The sequence below is a fragment of the Anopheles maculipalpis genome, chromosome 2RL (assembly GCF_943734695.1).
Source record: "Anopheles maculipalpis chromosome 2RL, idAnoMacuDA_375_x, whole genome shotgun sequence".
Classification (NCBI taxonomy): Eukaryota; Metazoa; Arthropoda; class Insecta; order Diptera; family Culicidae; genus Anopheles; species Anopheles maculipalpis.
Window position 1 is genome coordinate 45,844,236 of NC_064871.1, and position 20,130 is coordinate 45,864,365.

At 41.1% G+C, this 20,130-nt stretch overlaps 1 protein-coding gene across 1 annotated transcript in view; it reads left to right on the plus strand.

The window, feature by feature from the left end:
* LOC126556961 (bromodomain-containing protein 8) overlaps nucleotides 1-16,767 on the plus strand; it is a 238,854-nt gene extending 222,087 nt beyond the window's left edge. The window contains exon 2 of the mRNA XM_050212542.1: nucleotides 16,753-16,767. The gene's annotated coding sequence lies outside the window, so the exon portion shown is untranslated. The remainder of the gene's footprint in view (nucleotides 1-16,752) is intronic.
* Nucleotides 16,768-20,130: the final 3,363 nt, after the last annotated feature.

Here is a 20,130-nt window from a genome sequence, read left to right on the forward strand (position 1 = left end):
CACGCAAACACACCGTGCTTCCAAAATCCGATTCCTTGTGAAGCGTGAAAAATTGACGAAATCAAAAACGGGCGAACATTTCCCGGGATGGAAACCGCCCGGAAGTCTACCACCGTAAAGCCAAAACGGAAGGCAAATTTCGAAAAAGGAAAAGCCTTTTATTCGGCTTCCTCACCTTATCCCGGGGCCCAGCTACTCATGGCACCCGCAACGCCATGCCAATCCGAATGAGAGAAAACGTTGATATTTGAGAAATAAATTAGCCTCCACCTTCACCGGATGATGGGGCCGGCAGCTCGGTTGGTGGGCGAAAGATGCAAATAAAAATATATATACGTACTACCGAAAACGCTCAAAAATGGGATGATCGAAGAGCGAGATAGTTCACCTTTTCTGTTTTGTCCGTAAAGTGGTTTAGGGGATGGATTTTGTACCTTTTTTTTTTGTTTTTTCCCAGGGTACCAACGGTGGAACCGAATGGTAACACGATTTAAGAAGCCCGGGAACGGTAACATCAAGGCTAGAACACCATTTAAACATTTGAATATTTACAGTGCGAGTGTTTAAAGGTTAGTCGAACGGAAGAAGAGTAACAGCAACAACCTAATAACGAATAAAAAAAAAGAAACCCGGTGATGTATCCTAACGAAGGTAACGCTAATTCGATCCGATGTTCGGGAGAGTGTAGCGAAATTGATAGCTTCTTCGAATGGGTGACCTTTTCCCAGGGTCCAGTGATACAGTGTTAAAAACAATGTTACTTTGCTTAGCAGGGCGTTTTGTTTACCGTTGTTACCGGGTATGTAAATATCAAATTGGGAAGTTTTTTCGACTTCTTCTTTGATTACACTACAACTTGGATGGTTATGGCACGGAACGGCAAAGGACATCTCGCCAACCGTTGAGAGTAATCCGGCAATCCATTTCAAAGGACACTAAATGCACCTTTTTAATTATGATAATTCAAATGAGCTACTAAAGCTAACCAACCAAACATTAGAAACAAATTTGCGGGTAAGAAATAATTGAACTATTTCAGTTGAAAAACGAGACGCGGCTTCTTTTGATTTTTCTGTGTAGCTTATTTTATTGTTTTTCGTTTTCTTTATTCGTAACGGACGGCAAGGCCGTATTGCTAGCTTATTTTATTGGTAAGCTCTTAGAAATAACCAAAAAATTATTCCGATTTTCGCGCGCTTATATACGTTCATGGTTGATTTTCGACTAATCGATCGCTCCCTAACTGATTCCAGGGCAGCCTCGTCCTGCCCTTTTCTGATCCTTCTTTTCGCTCCTTTTCTTCTTGGTGCCTCTTAACTGACAAGGCGTTGGGAACCCTATAAAGTTTCCAACAATCGCTAAATTCAATTATCATACATGTGGAAACAATTTATTTATTTTTACCAGACTTAGAAAGGGTTCGAATAAAACCAAAATAAAAAATTAAAACACATTCTTCTTCATCTCCCTGGCTTAACGACCTCTTTGGAATCTAGATCATGCCAACAATCTAATGGCTACGTGCGGCCTGATTAGCACATTTTTCCTCTCCACCAAATCATCCGTCGTTCGAAAGTGGCTAATGGATTGGCGTCCTTCGTTAGTATATTCCAGGGCTCGTAGAGGACTACCGGACGTATCAGTGCCCGATATATTCTACATTTCGTGAATTGCTGGAGTCTTGTGGATCGTAGGATCTTGTGGAACCCATAGTAGACACGACTTCCAAATATTCCCGCTATTAAGAAGCCAAGGAATTGGAGCGTTCGGGTGAAAATCGTTGCTTCAGATCTCAGCAAGATTCGAACGATTCTAACATATTCTCAAATCTCACCTTGCACTGCGTCCATAGTGTACCGTAACAGCCGTTCGTTCCGATCGACGGTAGGATCTGTAGCATCTGTCGCAGCATAAATATTTGATAGGTGGTAAATGTTCCTTCAACAAATCCTGGTTGGTAACCATATCAAGGTACGCTAGTTTTCAGTAGAGTATTCAAGATGGGATTTTGTAGGTACCTTTCAGGTCTAATTATTCAGGATTCAGGATTAAGATTGTACGCTTAGCCAATAAGCAAATTAAATTAAATACAAGCAATAATAATCATGTCATTTTCGTGTTGGAATATACCTTGACAAAAGTTTAAGGAAATAGTTTTAGATGAAATAAATCCATAGCATATTGAAATTCCTTTACAACAAGTAAAATAAATAAAAATGCTGTAGAAAATTTAAAATAAAAAAAAATCTCTAGCTTACAGGGATTTCTATTGATTGAATCGAAAAACATACTTTTCATTCGTTTTTTTTTTGTAGAATGTTTTATCATATGAAACGATAGTAATTTAAGCAGTTATTCAATTTGCAGAAATCTAATTAAGACTTAATGAACACCTATAAATAACCAATTAGCATTTTCATTACCATAACTGCAACATTCCATAAGCTTACGTCATCATTTCTCTACTCGTTCTTAAATGAGTAGTTTCTTGTTTCGAACCCATCTTTTTAGCACAGGTTTTACCTCACACTTCATGTATCTTCCCTTTTCTTCCAACAAAAAAAAAGTGATCATCAGGTACGAGTCCAATTTCCACTTCATCGTTTATGGCTTTTTTTCGGGTTTTCCATTCCACTTTCTGCTAATTTCGATCGTTGAAAAATAGCTTATCCAACACTTTTCAAGCGTGAAGAGAAACAGTATCCAACATCGAATGAGCCAACCGAACAGCCGCTACTCATACCGACGTGTATATTGGTCACGTCTAAATGCCAAACGTACCAACCGGGAGCGACGATTAAATGGAACCATTTTGCCAACCGGCACTAGCTTAGTGCCGTTTCGTCAAGTTCGTATGCCGCAGCAGCGCAAGGCTCGTAAAAGCTGGAAGGAAACGACGTTCGTCGTGGCCGGAAGAATATTATCATTTTCGGGTAGATCATAAGCCACCGTCGCAAGACCGGCTGGCTGGCTTAAACTCATCGTGAGAGGGAGAAAAAAACGCACCACCGGTCTCGGAGTTTGACAAGTCTCCGACGGAAACCGGTACTTGGGCCCTAATGGGTGATTAAGTGGCCGTGTTTGACCAAATTTCAATCCAACTTTTTTTTTGACTTTCTTCATTTTTGAGGGATTTCTGCAACACCAGCAGTAGCAGCACTTTTTCTGTTATTCGTTCTAATATTTTCAACGAATTCTTCCTTCTTTTCTTGTTCCCCTTCTCTGCGCCTCGTATCAGCTCAGTCCCACCAACCAACGTGAGCGATAAGGGAGCGATGTGGGGAGTTTTAACGGCTGATAATTTTCACAGGATTATTTCGCCGTATTGCATTAGTGTGGCACCATGTGGCTGATGTGGCGGTTCCACTTTTCCATCCTCTTGACACTTTTCCGGCTTATTTGTCAGGAATTCAATTAAAAATTTATTTTTGCACACCGCAACACACCCGTGTCTGCACAAACAAAACCCGAAAAAAAAGAGTGAAGGATAAAATAAAACAAACGAATCATCAGGCATACTTCACCATGTGCCTACCGACCGACGCCAGAATGTAGAGTGGTTTTTAATACAGGAACCATATGAGAGAGTATCATCATCGTTGGCTAATTTTGCTGCCTTTTTATTTTATTTTTTTTTGCATCTCCATTCCGTTGCATAGTATTGACATTTTTGCAACCAGCAGACGTGTTGTGTCTCCCTTTTTTGGGTTTGCTCTTTATTCTACATGTGGTCTAATTAAGAGGTTTTTTGTATTCCTCTGTAGAATGGAATCTGGTTTTTTGGTATGATTTTTTTTTATTTACTGTTTATAACTACTGGGATGTTTGTATCAATACTTTCAACAATTTGTAGTTCTGTGTATTATTGTACGAACATATAATTTCCATAGCAAAAACAAACCAGGAAAAGCCGAATCTAAATAAATTTTTAAATTAAATAATATACATCCTTACAGTGACAACCATAACAATAAGGCCACTTAACTTGGCAAAGGCATAAAAATGATATTTTAGTGCAGACAATACATAAAACTCTTTACTTTTGGTAACCATATAGGGAAGGATTTTACGGATTCATTTTATTTCATTTATTTATAGAGGCTTTGAGTCTCCGCTGGTACCGCTCATATAAACAAATTTGATGCAATTTAAGTACACTTTGATGCAAACCAACGCGTTACGCGAAGTTACGCGAAGCAAACAATTCAATCTTTTAATAAAGTTTATAATTTAAAACATTTTTATTTTTTTAATCCACCACAAACATGAATAAACATTAACACAAGCTCGTGAACTTGTGAATGGTTGTATCAAAATTCTAAACGAAAAGAAATTTAACGTTAAGATGCTACCGAACTTGTCGACGAATTTTATGCCGAACAAACTAAATTTGAATTTAACCTCACCCCCTTTTATGAGGTTTTTTATTGCTTTTCAGGTGTTTTTTTTTTATTATTTTTTTATTTAAAATAAATAAAAGAAACTAATGTTATTGTTTTGACTGTTACTGTAACTTATAATTATCTCTAGTTGGAGTCAATTGTCACATTGTTGCATTGTTGTGTTACTTTTCATCTGACCGCTCCTATTCCGTTAAATCGTTAAATCGAACCTCTATTCTCCTTTTTCTTCCGGATCTGGAGTACCGCAAGAAAGTGTGCTTAGTCCTCTGTTGTTTTTCCTGTTTATTAATGATGGCTCCTCTATTCTACCTCCTTTGCTACGCTGACGATCTAAAAATATTCCACCCTATCTCCTCCCTGGCCTGTTCTATCCTACAGGATATCCTTGATCGGTTCGGACATCCTGGTGTTTTCGTAATTCCCTTACACTCTGTCCTGTCAAATGTAATTCCATTTCATTTAGTCGTTCCCGAACTCCTACTTTGTTCCCTTATGTTCTCAGTGGCGTCAGTGTAAATCGTGTTTCGGTCATGAAGGTCCTAGGTGTTTGGATTGACTCTGGTCTTCGTACCATAGTTTCGTACCATATCGATGTGGCCAGAGATTTTTCCGACCCTCTGTGTCTCAAGGCGCTGTTCTGCTCGTTGGTCAGGTTGGTTGCTGGAGTACTGCTCAGTTATCTGGAGCCCCTCTGCTAGGGTTCACATCGATCGTATTGAGCGCGTTCAGAGGTCTTTCATCAGGTTTGGCTTACATTCTCTGCAAGATCGCCGCTTTGTTGCTAAATCCTTTTTCATCGCTTCCCTACTTCTCGATCTACTAGACTCTCCTGCTCTCCTCAATTTAGTTCTATGTACCTTCCCGCTTTCTACGCCCTCGTCCTCCTTTAATTATCCCTAATAAGCGCTCCGCGGTTGGTCGCAAAGATCCTCTGCTTCGTGCTACGGTTGGCTTTAACCTAGTGGTTAACGACTTTGACTTTACTTAATTGGGAGCGGAAGGAGGTAAGAGAAGAATTACTTTGCTGGAACTTTGGTGCTGTTTAGGACTTAAGTTAGGTTAGTTAATATTTTCTTCATTAGTTTTTAAGTTACATTTGTGTAGCCGTAAGGTAGACGAATTAAAATAAAATAATAATAATAATAATAAATGATTAATTTCTTGTGGACAATCTATTTTGTTTTTCTCATAAAACTTCGAAGGAAAACATACACCAACAAAAAAAAACAACAAAATAAAATTCTTCCACCCACAAGCTCGAATCAAAAACAAGGTATTTCGTGCTAAAAATTCAATAATAATACATTCAAAATCTAAATAAACAACGAATACAGCTACCACAAAAACAAACACTATTTGCACAGAACTTTGCTGTTTATTGCACTTGCTTGCTGGAACAAACACTGAACTGAAAAAAGAGCAAAAAAAGGGAATCAAAATACACATTTTAAACTTGCAGATGGATGGAATACGAACTAAATTAAGTTACACAGCTCGAAATGACCGTTCCGGGCGATTGCTTTCCATTCGCTCGTTTCATTAACTTTGGTCAAACTTTCAACGAGTATCATCGAGCCCCTAGTAAACGTTCATTCCACTTCCAGTGGTTCTCCTGACGGACAATCCCATATACATACACTCGCACTCAGGCACACTTCATTGCAAAGATGAATCGTAACGTCCGCAGGCAGCGCAGTCCTCCGGTGCTGGTCCTCTAGATGGTAAAGAATTATTGAAGAAACAAGAAATTCAACATCCCGAAGGCTTTACGACTGTCTTTCCGTCTTTCTCGGAAATCGTTTTATTTCTCTCTTACTCTCGATCTTTTTCTCTTTTCATTTTACAATTCTAAGTTTCTGTTTGGTCTGTGCACACACAGAGCTCTCACCCACATTACATTTTTATCGTTTCATCCAAGAGGCCCTATAAGCGTTGGGCTATAACTTTCCGGGCACAAATCCTTGAACAATCTCGGTCGTTCCTCTACCACCGGATGACTGAATGTCCGGGGCACGTTTGTAAAGCAAAACACAGCTACAGAATAAATAATAATTCTCTGCTCGAGAGACAGTCACGCATCCTTCATCCTGCTGACGGTCGGATGCTTTTGTAGCCGTGATTTTGTCCACTATCTACCAGTCCAAACTGACCATCGCTGATAAACGCGTAGCATCACGTCGTGTCTTTGCGAGCAGCGTCTATCTAGAAGTGGCTTCGCTTTATCACGATGGACGCTCGACCATCAGATGCAGCTTGATTTACGATGCAACGCATTCCTTCATTCTAGGACACGCTACGTACGGTGCGTGTTTCGACGAACGACGCACAGACATGCAGCTAAGGCATTAAAGTATCCTTTTTTTTCTTTTGCACGCTTTAAGGTGCCTGAATGCAAGTATAGCTTAGAGTGTAAAATGTCATTAAAAACCCACTCGGCCCCAGATGCAAATACTCAGCCGGAAATAACAAAGCACATGGGTATATTAAATTGCAAACATTTCCCTTTCGTTGTCCCTAAGCTGGCCCTCAGCCTCATTTGCTTGGCGTGTAAGCGGATTAGACACATTTCTTCTAGCTACGATCAAATGTAACGGTTAGTCTTGGTAGGATGACAGCTTGCCATGGCATTGCCATGGAAACCATCGCTTTACTTCATCCGAATGCTTGCTTCTCTTGATGGCGACCGCAACGGCAGACCCACTACAGAACGGTCACATTTATATTCATGTATCTATTACGCTACGTCTGAAAACTCCAGCAAACAACAACAGCAGCATTGGGGACAAGTGTAACCATCATCATTACAAGCTGTAATGCGATGGAGAATGTAACCGTTTTTGCGGCTCTCATTTAAAGTTGTGTAGACACCAAAAGTGGGAGAGTGCGGTAACGTTATTAAACAGCAAAATAGATGTATGTAAATTTTAATTTCATTTTTCCCTAGTGAAGTGTCGAATATCGGTGCTGAATACTCCAGAAAGATCATTTGACACCGACGAGTGCTGCTTGTATTCAATTGATCAAGATATCGTGTACAGGCGAAGCATAAGGGGTGGGAATTCAAAGGGTAAATTCTTCACTACTTTACCGCAATGACGTTGTTCGGATTGATTAAGAAATGATGGTGATATGCAAATTTCCCAGGATAACGCAACGACTTATATTTAAATTTTATATGTCCTGTGAGCATATGTGTGTTTTGAAGATTAAACAGAATATCCATCCAAACACTCGTGATACGATGCACGATCAAAAGAGTGTGGTTTGATAGATAGCACGTTATGGTCATGATTAGACAGAGAGCTATAAATAGAACTATACGAATGCTGTTTTATTAAGGGCACTAGAGAAAATGAGACACATGTTTTTATGTTTGTCTTGTAATTTTTTGAATTAGATTGTCGTTCCATCATCATAACGTAAAATACTTGTTTATGGAAAAGGTTATAACGAGGATATTTATCGTGTGATGACACCATTTCCCGAGTGTACTTGATAGCGTCAGTTCTGAGAGTTTTGTCTTCCATGTCTAGGTTATTCGTTCGAGTATCGGTTATCTTGTCCGCTTTTATTCATCGTTGCAGAAGGACATATACACAGCTTAAGTCAGTGGCGGGTTTGACTGTTCGCGGATTCCCTAAGCACCTCGCGAATTCACTAATAACTCATCCATTTTACAAATAATTCGCAGACTCGATTTGATAGGGGTCCCAAAATCCATTCCGCGTAAAGCCTCCAAAGTAGAAAATCCGCCAGTGACCCTACGAAGAAATGCACGTTATTCAGAGATGTCGTGGAACAAGAACATGTGCTCATGACTTAGGAGAAAGCTTTCAAAAAAGACGCTTGGCAAGCAGCGGCGGATTAGGATCAAGGCCCCCAGAATGCGCGAGGCTCGCATGACCAAAAAGCTACTTACAGAAAACTTCACCTTAAGGTGAAGTCTACGGACTCTAGAAAGTTTGTAGCCTCAAGTATCTGTTAAGTTTGCTTATACATTGATCCGCCCTTTTTGGTCAGTGTTATTTTTCAATGCTCAAGAATATCATAATGGAAGGGCGAACAAGAGACATACGGAGCGATTTCGTAAAGCTCCTTAGGTTAAGATTATTTTACTAAAGAAACCTAAGCATTTAATAGCTGTCATCGACTATTACGGTGTCTATAGTTAAATATAACTAGAGCCATTCCAATATATACTGTAAAAACTATTTAGTAGACATGCATGTCTACATGCATGCTATACTACTGCTGATTTTAACATACTGATGTATGCCGATGATGTCATGCTGCTCACCGCGGTGAAAGATAGTGGAGACTGTGCTTGGATACAACATGCGATTGATGTTTTTAGTTTATGGTGCCGTAGAAATGCATTGTCATTGTCCGTCGATGAATATCAAGTAATGTCCTTTTCGAATGTCCATGCAGCTCTATTATCCTATTTGATAACAACATTGACAATAGTTTACTTCAACGTCCTGAATGTGTAAGAGGCTTAGGGATCCTTCTTGACGAGCAACTCAGCTTTAGACCTCAGATGACAAAGGAGTCTGTCTAGTTAACCGTGGTAATCAGATGCTAGGCATTGTATTTCGTATGACAAAGAAGTTTCGCGACTCTACTACTATTACAACGCTCTTCTGTTCCCTAGTCAGATCAGGCTTAGAGTACGCAAGTGTTGTTTGGTGCCCCGCAGCACACATCTGGAGCCAGCGCAAAGAAACAATACAACGAAAAGCTACGCGATTTTCCATTAGATTCCTCCCATGGAGACCCTACTCTTGGTACTCCAACCACTGGCAGTTCGTTGTTCGACAGCTCAGTGTATGTTTGTAGCTGATTTGATCGGCAACGAAATAGATGCTCCAGCTCTCCTTAGCTCCGTTAACTTTTTTGCGCCCTCTAGGAGTCTAAGGCAGCGAAACATAATCCGGGCTGCTCGCTTCAGGACTACTTTTGGTCAATCGAACCCAGTGAACGCAATGTGTACCGCATGTAATGTAAACTTTAACATGTATGAATTTGGTATGTCTCAATCTGCGTTTCGGGAGCGTCTACGTATGCGTCCAACATTGTTCAATTCGTCTTTATACGTTATCACTCTGTTAGCTAATAAGACACTATTCATTAAGATACTTGTATGTCCTATGAAATAAATAATAATAATCATAATAATTGGGGCGCCCCGGTGGTACAGGTGACAGCGGCGCCGGTCTTCAAACGGCAGGACCGGGGTTCAAATCCCATCCAGACCGTTCCCCCGTAGTGAGGACTGACTAACCAACTACGTAGTATCGGCAGTCTAGTAAGCCATTTCGATGGCCGGCATGGCCTTAGAGGTCGTTAAGCCAAGAAGAAGAATAATAAAAATAAGACCATCTTAGATAACTGGAGAGACTATGCACCCTACAGAGAAGTAAAATGTTGACCGATGTGTTCATGATAACTGAAATTTTAACCAATATATACCAAGATCTTGAACTGTATTTTACTGTACAAACCATTCGATTCGTAGTGCATCTGTTACTCACTGTAACTACAAAGAGATTACAGACTGTCTCAGGTCATGTCTCCTAGTTTGGAACAGTGTGCGATTTTATATTGGAGACGTAGACGTAGAGTGTTCGGATTGTTCGTTCTGTCAAAATCGTGGTTTGTTGTAAACATGGACAAACTTGTTTTGTGATCTGTGAAAAAGTGTTGGGACTATAAAGACCAACAACTGCCGGTCAGGAAGATCGATGGATAAATAACGGCTCTGGAAAACCAACAAAACCATTAACTACGCTCTCAAGCACACCCGACATGTGATGTCCTCTTGTGTAATGGTAAAGACTGTATAGACATTGTGCTAGAACTGAAAACAAAATTGATATCCTGATGAATATAATGATATTATCGCTTTTCTAAGATCATAAACTATTTTTACAAAAAATAAGGAAATTCGTAGAATATCTGTACAATATCTTAATTTCAATTAATTTACAAAATCAGTGATCTTATTGTTTTGTCAACCACTGTACTGATACGAAGAAATCTAACGATTTTTTTTTCTTTATAGTGTCCCATGCCGTTTTGCGTTCCGTTGAAGCATAAATATTTATGGAATCGATGTACAAATTTTATCCCTTTATATCACGTGCATCTTAAGAAAAAACAACAGCACACGCAAGTGTGCTCCACGTATCATCCAACAGAAATATCAAAGACTGCTGTCCCCACCGTCTAAGCCTAAGCTGTCCTATCATCCTAATACATACACTGGTTTCACTATCTAAATCTTCTACGAATAGTATTATGCACTTTCTATCGCCTGTTTTCATCGTCTTTTGCAATGCAAAGAATTCAGCCCGGCCCGGAAAAAAACTACGACTACGGCGAACCAGATTCGTGCAGGTACGTAGAGATATGATGCTATTTTACCGTATGCGTCAGGATTTGCTTTACATTGCTAGCGATTGTTATGCATCCTATACGATACGTGTCAATATGATTCACCACCACAGCGTACAACGCTTTAGCGCCCTGCTGTCTGTTCAAAGTGTTCTGTGCTGTGTTTTCTAGCTACTCTGGGACGTACCTTCAGTGCGCAAAGAAGTGACATCATATTTCGGACTGGTTCTTCGCCAGCTTCAACTTCATCAATATGTAAGCTCTTATCGTGATGATCTTGGACATACTGCAGCCCATCATCGCACCAAGAAGCTTCACACAAAAAAAAAAAACACGTCTCACGATGGTGTCACTCCGATAGGTACGGTCACCCGAGAACGTCACCGGGCACGTTCTGCTCTGCTACAAAACGATACCGTTTTGCCTGTTTGCTCACCAAAGAAGCGGATGATTATTTACCGACCGAGTGGTGCGGGAGGTTTTTAAGCAGTAATTATTTTTCCATTCCATTTATATAGCCACACACAAAAACACACAGATCCCGCTCAGATCAAATATTTATTCGTGCGAGTCGTGATAGCTGTGCGGAACTGATGAGGGCGAGATCTGATAGGAGGCGGTTAAGATTGAAATTGAAATCTACGCCCGATGGGTGGATGGGACGCTAAGGATTTCTACATTTTCTCCTTTAGCTTGGCTGTGTTTTTGTTTCGCTTTTCTTCACTTTTCTATGCAGATCCAGCATTGAGCAGCACGGAATAGTTGCCGATGCGGTTTGCCTTTCGAGCAGCCGAGCGAGGGCGAGTCGTCCAAGAGGATGGTATAGATTTCAGCATGAGCTAGGCCAGCCGCAAAACCATCATCATCATGTCAATGGTGATCGTTCCGCAGCAAAGCACACCAGCACCAACAACAACAACAAGTAGAACAATTTTCTGCTTCAACTATGGAGAACGATGCAATGCCATGTGTCGGGCTATAAGGAGACCGCACACCCACTACAAGCGTTTCGAAGCGATAAGTGAAAGCGTTCGGTTTAAAGTGCTTTGATATGTTTCTGATGATGTTCGCTCCCAGTCAGTGATGAGTCTCACAGTCTCAAATGGCTGACGATGCTGCCCATGGTCGTCCTGTCTGGGACCTAAGGGTTTGCATTGCCCCGTGTCAATGACAAGTGCATAAATATGACACCCCCGTTTTGCTGATGTGCAAGCCGAACTGGGTGGCAAAGGACGTGTGTGTAAGTGTGTTTTGCTTTTATCTCCCACAGACGATAAAGAAAAGACGCAGAACCTCGCCACAGCGAAGAAGAAGCTTCAAACGAAGGAAATTAAATGACAAAGACAGAGAAACAACACTGATACGACCTCAGGACTTGATGTTTACTGTGCCATGGAAAAACCGATTAAAATCCATCTGCTCGATCTGTACTAATGATTTACCACTATCACTGAGGGCCACAATATTGTGCCCGCCCCGATGGGCAGTCGTTACAGTAGGACAATAAACTAACCCACATTCATGCGACAAATACCTCACGAACCGCTGCTATTCAGTTTCGATAATGTGTCCTGATAAACCATACAACAGGCTTCGGATCATGCACACCACCCGTAAGGTTTGAGCTGCCTGCCGCAATGTGTCATTGATCTGCAGTACAGTACGAAGCATTTGAAATGCACCAATTTTCCACCACAGCAGAATTATCAAATCCACATTGTATATTGGAAAAGATACGCATTTCACGGTCAGTCGTTCGTTTGATGTTTTGTGGCCCATTGTAACAGTTACATTTTCTAGCAATATTCCAACGCATAATGGCGGTTGTGGGGCAATACGGGAACAATACAATTATGAATCAAGAGCAATGTTGTGATTCGTGGTAGGTAGGAAGAGACAACATATTTACCTTCAACTTGTTGTGCAACTCGATGCATCCTCAGGAATTATTGAAAATTGGTAAGGTTTCATTTAATGAAAATGTATTATGTCAGAAAGGATGTGTGTTTTGGTCACACAGATCAGCTAGGGAATTTTGTATTGTGATACATTTAATTCTTGACTATTATAAGTTTGATAACTGCGTTTTTTATGCATTTTTATGGTTTTCAAAAAGCTTTACAAAATTATTCATTGCAGCACAATTATCAACAAAATGACTTAAGCGATAAACAAGATTGTTCACGATAAGATTCTGTTTGTACGAGAACATATTGTCCATTTAAATTATCGGATGAAATGTTGAACAGTGGCGAATCAAGCACCTTGGACGTCCTGTGCAGGAAGGGTGTAGAGGCCCTTACTAAATAAAAACATATCACCGGGGTAGGAGTGGTTTTCAAACGACTTACGGAACGAACGGACGACTTAGTCCGTAAAGTCGTTTAGTACAGAAGGTTTTAAATGAGAAAGGAGAACGTTGTAATTGAGAGGAGTGATCTTGCGTTTGACCCAACACTACAGAGAATTTCGTACGATTGGAGATATGCCATGTAGTGCATAAAGATCAAGCCAGAGATTGAGGTGGCATTTATTAGCATTTTCTATCCAGTCATAAATGGTTAGCCATAAGATCTTTGAAGGAGACGGCCCGCTGGTGTAGGCGACAGCGGCACCGTTCTTCAAACGTCAGGACCGATTCAAATCCCATCCGGACCGTCCTCCCGTAATGAGGACTGACTATCCAACTACGTGGTGCCGGCAAGACCCGACATCCTTAGAGGTCGTTAAGCCAAGAAGAAGAAGAAGAAGCACCAAAGTTGAAGAGAAATATGTGGTTAGAGTCTTATATACTAATAGTTTATTCATAAAAGTCTAATAACAGGCGAGTTCCCGTAATATTTTGTTCATCAATTGTAGGCCCAAACGAGAATCTCTAATGTTTCTATTGCAACTTTTTCAGTTATGCGATTCAGTACAGCGAGAATGCTACCAAAATTCCTGTTCTACATTCAACACTTTCCTCAGCAAAAGTCTTAGCAAGTCATCGTACATCCGGACTCGTCTTCTCCAAGCGTTTTATAGCTACGATGTTAGAAAATAAAGTATTTAATTATCAGGCGCTACAACCGCTTTGCGGTCTTGGCCTGCCGCAGCAGAATCCGGAACCACTCACGGTCCCGCGCCGTCGTCCGTCAATCCGTTATCCCATTCTCCCACCTTAATCTGGGCCTACCACGCCTCCTCTGTCCATGTGGACGGCCTAAAAGGACGGCTTAAAGTACTTTCTGAGCTGGGTTGTCCATGGTACTGGACAACAATACGTATAACATGGTCAGAACATCGGAGTCTGAAGAGCCTAATTCGCTGCACGACGGTGAGGTCGTCATACAGTTCGTACAGGCCAACAATCCTTCTGAGCATCTTCCTCTCGAATGCGGCTAAGAGGACTTCGTCTGTTTTAGACAGGGTCCATGTCTGAGAGGCGTATGTGAGTACTGGGACTATAAAGGTGCGCAACAGTCCCAGCTTCGACCGTCGCGACAAGTTTTTTGAGGTGAGATGTTTCCTCAGGCTGTAGAATTACTGGCTGGCCGCCAGCATCCTAGCGGGCAACTTCGTCTCTTTGCTATTTTCGGTGCTGAATTTTGACCCGAGATAGGTGAAGTTTTGTACGACTTTAAATTTGCGGTCACCTATCCGTACATCACCCACACGTAGTTCCAGATTTCTTGGTAGACAATAAAGTAGCTTCCGAAATATTTGCATTACCTGACGGGCGATATTCGTCTCAACTCTCTGCACATCGCGTCCAAAGTTGTCCAGATGCTCCTTTTGTCTGCTCGAGATGGTGAGGTTAATTCCTCTGAACCACCATAAACAAAGCTGGATCGATTTTAAGGGTTTTGTAAAAGAACTTGTGCATTATAAGCATAACATTGTGTTTCAATATTGTCAACATAAAATTATTAAACCTACAGCACTTAACATTTACTGCTTTTGTTTGAATCGGAAAGAAACTAAGTTTTATGTTACAAGGGAAGAAAATTAACAATAATGCTGATAACCACACTTCATGCTACTTCTTTTTATTGACACTTGAAGCGAAATAATGGACAACGTAATGTTACGATGTGAATCACTCGTTAATATTCTAATTCGCTTTTATCCCTACAACTTCCTGCCTAATGCTTCCCACCGATCACATCGTAAAGCTGACCAATGGGATCAACCATTCCCAAAACGTTGGTCCTTTTTGGGCCCAAATGCGTCCATTCTCAGTCTCGCATCGCGCCCAGATGCAAACACCGATCGATCTTCTGTTGGTGGCCAGTGGCGTGATTTGATTTTCCAATTTGCCTCCTGTGATGCGATGGGCCATGGACCATATTTTTTAGCTCACCCTCACAACCACACACACACACACACACTCACGTACAAACCTAATCCCTCCATTACCACCGTCGCTTTTAAATGGGATTAAAAACGTAAAGTTCGCTCTTATCACGTGAAGTGCACCATGTGCCATGTGCGTTGCTGTATGAGCGTGTGGTGTGTGAGTGTGTGCGAATTTGGAGAGTGCGCGAGGGATTCCAATTAATAAGATTTATTTGACCACACTAACGGTACCGCATCCCCGTACGGTTCCGGTTTTGTTTTCGCTTTTTTCTCTCTCTATATTTTTCTCTCTTTCTCTCTTCTTCTTTATTCTTGCTGATTTATTTAGTAGCTACTTTTAGCAGTTTTGCTTTGCTCCGGGAATCGCTCCGGGGATCATCCTGTACAGTGTAAGGGAGACTGGACGAGAAATCAAATGGAATGGATGAGCTAGTCGGTTGTGGTCAAGCCCGGAAAGTCAGCGACTATACGCGCAAATGTGATCCCTTTTAGCTTAATTGGAAGCATCGTGTTTTTTTTTTCCTACAAATCACAAACAGTTCCTGGACACCACCGACCGGGCTAGCCGGTTTTCAAATGATTTCAAAGATTGGTTGGGTGTTTTCCATTTCTCATACGGTAGTCGTGGGAAGCCCAGGCTGGAGCTCTAGACAAAACGATGTTTGAGGTTGTTAAAGTTATTACCATCCAGTTGGAAGCCACCAGGGTATTGGAAGGCATCGATGGTAATAGTCGAAAAAAAAACAAGGAATCGATAGGCAAAAGATGTCGGGCTCGCTTCATATCAAGAAATTAAACAAGGGAATCTCGTGATAAAACATTCCTTTATTGGTTTTATTATGCTGCATCGCAATCGAATGCCTTATCCTCATGAGTTTAAGCTTCTATAATATTATTATAGAAGGTTTGAGACAACAAATCTCATACAAGGTACATTTAACGTATTTTAGTTGATGAAACTTAGACAAGATCTATACGTAAACATAACAAGTTCCCTTATATGATGATCGCTTTTACATTGTGCGATTTCTTGGACTGCGAGGCCGCTTACTTTATGGTGTGTCTTTGTAGCTAAAGCCAAGACAACGAGATTTTTCCACTACAAGATCTCTTCATAATCGAGGTCTCTTCATTACCATATTCTTTTCAATTGCAAGATAAACAAAGCACCTCGAACGTTAAGGTCCCCTGGAAGATGTTGGTTAGACAAGGTTTCTTGGACGACGATTTCTCTTAGAAGAGGAGGACTTATCACCCTGTATTACGTTGGTCTTGCTGTTTTTAATTTTTGCAGCACATTTTTAACACATTAATTGAGCGCTATCTTGAGTCTTTAACTATCTTGAACTGTGAAACAGAGTTTCAACCTTGGCTTGATAAACCATTTTTGTTGCATTCAAAGGTGCAGTGATTGGCTTATTGTCTGATAATAATAAAAATAATAATAATAATTATTATTATTATTATTATTATTATCATTATTATTTATTAACGTGTTGTCTGCCAATAGGCTACACTACACTCTTAAACTCTACTTAAAATTATTTAACTCTAAACTTAGAGAAATGGGGAGGGATTTAAGTGCTAAAGGGAAGACCGCATACTGGAGCGTAAGGATGGAAGGGAGAGATGGAAATCGAACACAAGAGACGAGGAGTTAAACGAACGCAGTGCCCTCAAAAAAGGATCGTTGCGACCGGCAGACGTACGGCGCCTAGGGATAATCAAAGGGGGACGAATACGAAGGGAACGGTTAGGGACATAGAACGGGATGGAACAAAGCAGAGAAGGAGCATCTATACAATTCAACAAGAGGGAAGCGACAAAAAGAGTTTGGGAAGGTGATCGACGGTCTTGAGAGAGTCAAGACTCAGCAACTGACACCTTGACTCGTAACCGGGCAGGGTGGAGGTGGATCTTCCAAGGAATTTGCGAACCGCAAACCTGGTAAAAGACCTCTGCACCCGCTCGATTCGATCCATATGGATCCGAGCCGTTGGTGACCAGATTACTGAGCAATACTCCAGCAATGACCAGACCAGCGAACAGTACAGCGTTTTCAAACACAGATGCTTAGAGAAGTCACGAACAATACGCTTCAGGATACCCAGTGTTTTCCAGGCTCTAGCAACCATAGAGTCGATGTGGGACGTTAGAGTAAGGCCACTATCGAGCCATACGCCTAAGTCCTTGACCAGCGAAACCCGGTTGACTAGGACCTGATCAAGCACATAAGGATAGAGGAAAGGAGTGCGGGAACGAGTAAACGAAATGATTTGACACTTCACAGGACAAAGGGTGAGAGAGTTATGAGCACACCAAGAGGAAAAACTGTTAAGAACAGTTTGAAGGAAAACGCAATCCGCACCCGATGAGATTGGGAAAAAGATTTTAAGTTTACCCATGTCGCTTTTGACAAACTCTCGTTGCTTGAAGAGTTGATGATATTATCCTGTGTCCTGGAACATCCCATGTATTATTTAGAATTATTCTAATTTTACAAATTTTTCTTATTTTCAATAGATAATTATATGGCATAGCGAGCCATATTGTATTATATATATTACTTCCACGTTACCAATAATTGTTACACTGTTCCATATTGCCATTTATCCAATGATACTGCACTGTTAAAACCACTCACAAAACCACAGTCATGTTTTAAACGATCACCAACCAGAAAAATGAAGCCAGACCCGTGCCCGAACCAACCATCCGTGCCTTAACTTTATGGTGACACAAAACAATCGCAACAATTGGGCGAACGAAACAACTGTGGTCTACCGTAATTTGTGCAGCATACGTCCTCCGCACACTGTTCAAGCGCGACTCGCTACTGCTAGCACGGGATGGAACCTGATGGGTGCAATTTATTATGCAGTGCATCATCATAACGCACAGTATTGTGGTGTTTATATGCCTTCACATGAACATTTTGCGTGAGGTTGCGTTGGCTTAAAACCGCCGTGCCTAGCTGTGGTTGATGTTAGGAAATGGTGAACATTTAGGACAAATATTTTGTTGCTTGGTGCCGTTTGAACTAGGCAGCAAATGGTTTGATTTGGATTCTGCATTCCCTATTAATGGTTTTGATGGGGGTTTTCACAATTTAATTGACAATTTTTTTACGAAAAATTTTACTTACATGTTCTTATTCTTCTTGGCGTAACGACCTCTAAGGCCATGCCGGCCATCGAAAAGGCTTACTAGACTGCCGATACCATGTAGTTGTTTAGTCAGTCCTCACTACGGGGGGACGGTCCGGATGGGATTTGAACCCCGGTCCTGCCGTTTGAAGACCGGCGCCGTTGTCGCCTATACCACCGGGCCGCCCCTCATGTCCTTGTTGGTGTTAGTTTATTTATGCTAACGTTGCATCTATGCTTTATTGGAAGTTCTTAACTGGTTGAAGTTCATATTGTTGCCTAATCCCAAAAAAAAATTATATGAATTCTGTTTGAATATAGCTAGGAAAAACTTTACAATAAATGGATAAATTAAAAAATACCTAAAAACCAATCAAACAGAAAAAAAGGAATTAATCAACAAGTAAATCCACAAAATTATAGTTTGAATAAAAGTGCGGTAGTAAGCCGTAATACTAAAATAAAAAAAAAAACAAACAAATAAAAAGCTCATTAATAAAATACTTTATCAAAGTAGAATGAAAAATTTAAAAAAAATTATGAGAAAATAAAAAAAATATTAATATTAATTTAGTAAATAGATAAATCAATCAAACGAATATTGGACAAATTATAACTCAACACACAAGAGCTTGCTTCATTTAATGTTTAAAGCGCACACCATTTTACATTAACATGTCCCCACCGGACATGCCCAACTCCAAACCGCGAAGGAGAACCAACAAAAAAAGCAATCTGCATTAACATGGTGCAAAACGGTGTGCACGAGCAAATCGATTCACCCTCAAATTGATTACTATTTTATAGATTTTCATGCTCAACATGAGCTGTTTTTGCGAAAAGCGTTTTGCAATGTTTCCTTCATAAATAACCAAACCAAACCAAACTTTTTCGCGCCCATGGAGACGCCCGGTACTTTTTGACGAATCATGCACACATGATTTATACGAACAATAGCCGACCCAGCCGACCTCCGACGTTAACGAAGAATTAAATAAAACCGGAAACGCTTTCCCACCCCTCTGTCCCTCTATACCGTCCCCATGGGGGTTTTTTTATGTTGTTCCTAGTTCCTACCCCACGAGTAAAACGAGGAGCGGGATGCGCTTAAACAAAGCAAAACAAAAAACACAACACCGAAAAACACGCGCGCGATTTCGTCCCGCGGGCTCAATTTCGGAACATGAATTCGTACTTTCGCTACATTCGTCTACATAATTCACGGCAAACTGTGTACGAAGACACCTCGTACCGTCGCCATTTTTCCGGGATTCACTTCCACTCTCCCTCTCGCACCGGTGCGTCGTGCACGGTGGTTTATGATTGATGTCTAACATTTTACCGTGGACACTTGCAAAGCATTCGGTTTCAAGCTCACACAGCAACCGAGGGAAGATCGGAAAAAATACACCCCGAAACAATCGCCATCTTGCTTCCTCGAGCATGGAAAGGATGGGAGAGATAATGGTACGGGAAAATCGGAAAATTGTTTCCCCCGCCCGGAAGTGCGTTCAAATGGCTGACATGTTTTGGGATGATCGGGCAACGATCGGCCGTGTTGCTGTGGCACAAATATGCAACATTGTGTGAGTTTTCAGTTACGCGCAAAATTCCGACGCATGTTCGTGGCGCGTGATCGCGTGGTAGTCGATTAAAACCAAACCTCCTGCATGGCGACCTGACCGGAAAATAGGAACAGAGACACCCCAGTTCGGTTTGGTGTTCGGTATTTTGAGTGCACATTTTATCACCACATCACCCGCAGCCGCAGCGCACTGAGTACGTTGATTTAATTTTTATGTCACCTCACCAAAGTTTGCGAAAATCCTTTTGTTGAAACCTTGTTT